This window comes from Mastomys coucha, unplaced genomic scaffold (genome assembly GCF_008632895.1).
Source record: "Mastomys coucha isolate ucsf_1 unplaced genomic scaffold, UCSF_Mcou_1 pScaffold7, whole genome shotgun sequence".
NCBI classification, from domain to species: Eukaryota; Metazoa; Chordata; class Mammalia; order Rodentia; family Muridae; genus Mastomys; species Mastomys coucha.
The window spans coordinates 15917125-15920003 of NW_022196913.1; the positions used below are offsets into that span (position 1 = coordinate 15917125).

Below are 2879 nucleotides of genomic sequence, written 5' to 3' on the forward strand. Positions count from 1 at the left end.
CTTATTAAGCTTCTTTATTGTTCTCGCTGTTGAAATTGCATTATTTTTCCATTAAGTGTTGAAATTAGGAAATATAGCCCTTGGTTCACTATATTTCATAAGCAAATGATTGCTTTTTTATACATAATTTATATATCTACCTATGTACATATTTACATATTTTAATACCCTTTTCTTATCCTCTTATGATATCTTGTTATCAAGAAACAAGACCATCAAACTTGCTGAACTTTATCATATGAGAATTTTGAATTTATTTAGACACAAAATTAGAAAAAGATAATGCTACCTTTAATGGCCTGGTAAACACGCTTTTTTTAAGACAAGAAAGTTCTTCTTATAGGCTATTATTTAGTAAGTTTATCACTTTGATTTATTTCCTGTTTCGTTTCTTAATAAAGACAAAAATATCCTGGTAACAAAAAGAAAATTGCTGACCATAGCATACATAATATATACATGTTGAAAACGTAATAAAGATAAACATTAATGAGTCAACTACCACCTCCCAGCAGTGGGTAAAGAGGCCCCTTATTGTTGGTGTTGTTCTTATATCAGTCAGGAACAGAGCAATCAGCAGTCCTTTCTTCATCCTAGCTTGATGCCTGGCTTGGTAACCAAAGCTGTTTTATGCTTAGGACATTTTAAAGTATTAATGGTCCAGATGAATAGAAAAATATGCTTTGAAAATAAACATTTTCTTATTGAGGTCATTATTATTTGGAATACATGAAACTTATAATCCCAGCACTTGAGAGACAAGCAAAGAGAAAATGGGAAGTTCAAAGCCAATCTGTGCTGTGGAAGGAAGAACAGAACATTAGAAGCAAGGAAGACTGAGGCAGAAATGAAGAGGGTTGAGAAGAAGAGAAAGGGAAGGGGGAGGAAATGTAGAAAGGTAGAGAAGGAAATGAAATTGTGATGGTTTGTGTATGCTCCTCCTAGGTAGTGGCACTATTAGAAGGTGTGGCCTTGTTGGAGTAGATGTGTCACTGGATGTAGGCTTCGATATCCTTGTCCTAGCCTAGAAGTCAGTATTTTGCTAGCAGCCTTCAGATGAAGAGGTAGGACTCTCAGCTCCTCCTGCACCAGGCCTACCTGGATGCTGCCATGCTCTCCCACCTTAATGACAGTGGACTGAACCTCTGAACCTGTAAGCCAGCCCCAATTAAATACTGTCCTTATAAGAGTTGCCTTGGTCATGGTGTCTTTTCACAGCAGTAAAACCCTAACTAAGACGGAAACCAATATGGAAGAGGGAGCAGATATAAGGAGGCCTTTGATGATCAACTGAAGGGTCTGAACCAAAGGATGCACAGGAGAGTCTAGAAGGATTCCTGATGCCAAGTCTGAAATTTGACTAGTTACCTGTATCATGCACAAGATCAGAGGCTGAAAGGCAGGGAAGGACTGCAAGACTCCAGCTGCTGCTGGTATACTTTATAATTGCAGGCTGTCTGTGAACTATTTTTTGAAAGTCGTCTTAGATTTTGGCAGGCCTCCTAACCAGTGTGGACAGTCTTTGACACTTCTCTTCACAAAATAAAACAAACACAGTGGGATCAAAACAACAGAAGAAAAAAACCAGGTTGAAACATCATAACTGAACATCCATATGACTTTAGAAAGGTTACAATATTTTCTTTCTAAAGGGTTTATGCTGTTTCAGAAAAGGTCAAATTGACTAGAAGAAGATGAAAATTAATTATATTTAAAGTGTGCTCTCTCCCCCTCATTTCTTAGTATCTAACATCATTGCATTTTGAGTTATTACTTTGTGTGTACAGCTTTCAATAAACTATAGGAATTATAAATACTTATCTGTCAAATCTCAAAGTATAGAAGGATTTCTAAAATATAAATATCTCATATCCTACAATATTTTAAATGCCTATTTTTTTCACAAAGACAAACTTTTCTAATAAAAATGTAGGAGAGTAAATGTGTTTATTTTTTTTCCAAAAATGACTTAAAGTTTCTTGGATAAAGAATGGTTTCTACTTAGCATGTTGATGGCTTTCAGTTGAAACAAATGGGTTCATAGCAACTTTTGTGCTGAAAGTCTCTGGAATGCCTAATTTATAGACAGAATTGAGACAGGCTCTTAAAGCTAGCTATCACAGAATCTGTGGAATCCCTTGAGTTATAAATGTTCCCTTCTCACAGTGCTACACGAGGTTACAGGGAAAGGAAATGTCCTGTATACCATTGACCTATATGCCAAGAGAAGAAAAATAACCTGCTTCCGTCTCATCCTAAACTCTCCTTTTTTTACTTCACTTTCATAGATCTAAAAGAGATTCCCAGAAATTATTAGGGGGTTAGGAAGTGAGAGTTGATATGAATAGGATGGGCCTGAAATAATTTATTTGTAAACAAGTAAGTCTATAGTTCCATTTAATGGTGGGACACATAGAGGTTTTGTTGATTAGTTTCTAGGTTATAAGGACATGACATTCAAGAGCCCTGGAGTGACATTCAAATGCTTCTGGAGTGGCACTGACTTGATTTTTAAATCCCTTCTCCCGTGATGATCATCAGCTGGCAGTGTAGATCCTGAGTCTCACTTTTCTCACAATAAAGATACTTTTCAATTGAGAGCAATCAGCTCTTCTGCCTCTGCTGCAGCTGACTGCTCTATAAATGATTCTTGCTCCATCCTTGGAAGAGGTAGTGGTATGGGGAGAAACAAGGTTCAGAATTAAGCTATCATTCAATAGCTGAGGTTGCAAGAACTTTTTGAAAATGAAAAGGTTGCTTCTGATTATAACTTTACAGCCGATCGCTCCTAGATCCACTTACCATTCTTTGCTGAAAGTTTTCTTATTTGGTTTTTAATTTTTTAGTTGTTGTGGAGAGCTACGAAGCACCACACCTCA

General features: G+C 36.6%; 1 non-coding gene across 1 annotated transcript; it reads left to right on the forward strand.

Moving 5' to 3' along the window:
* The first annotated feature begins 504 nt into the window (after positions 1 to 504).
* LOC116082902 lies at positions 505 to 647 on the forward strand. The gene has a single exon (XR_004115517.1). It is a non-coding gene; the product is annotated as a small nucleolar RNA SNORA48 (small nucleolar RNA).
* The last annotated feature ends 2232 nt before the right edge of the window (positions 648 to 2879 follow it).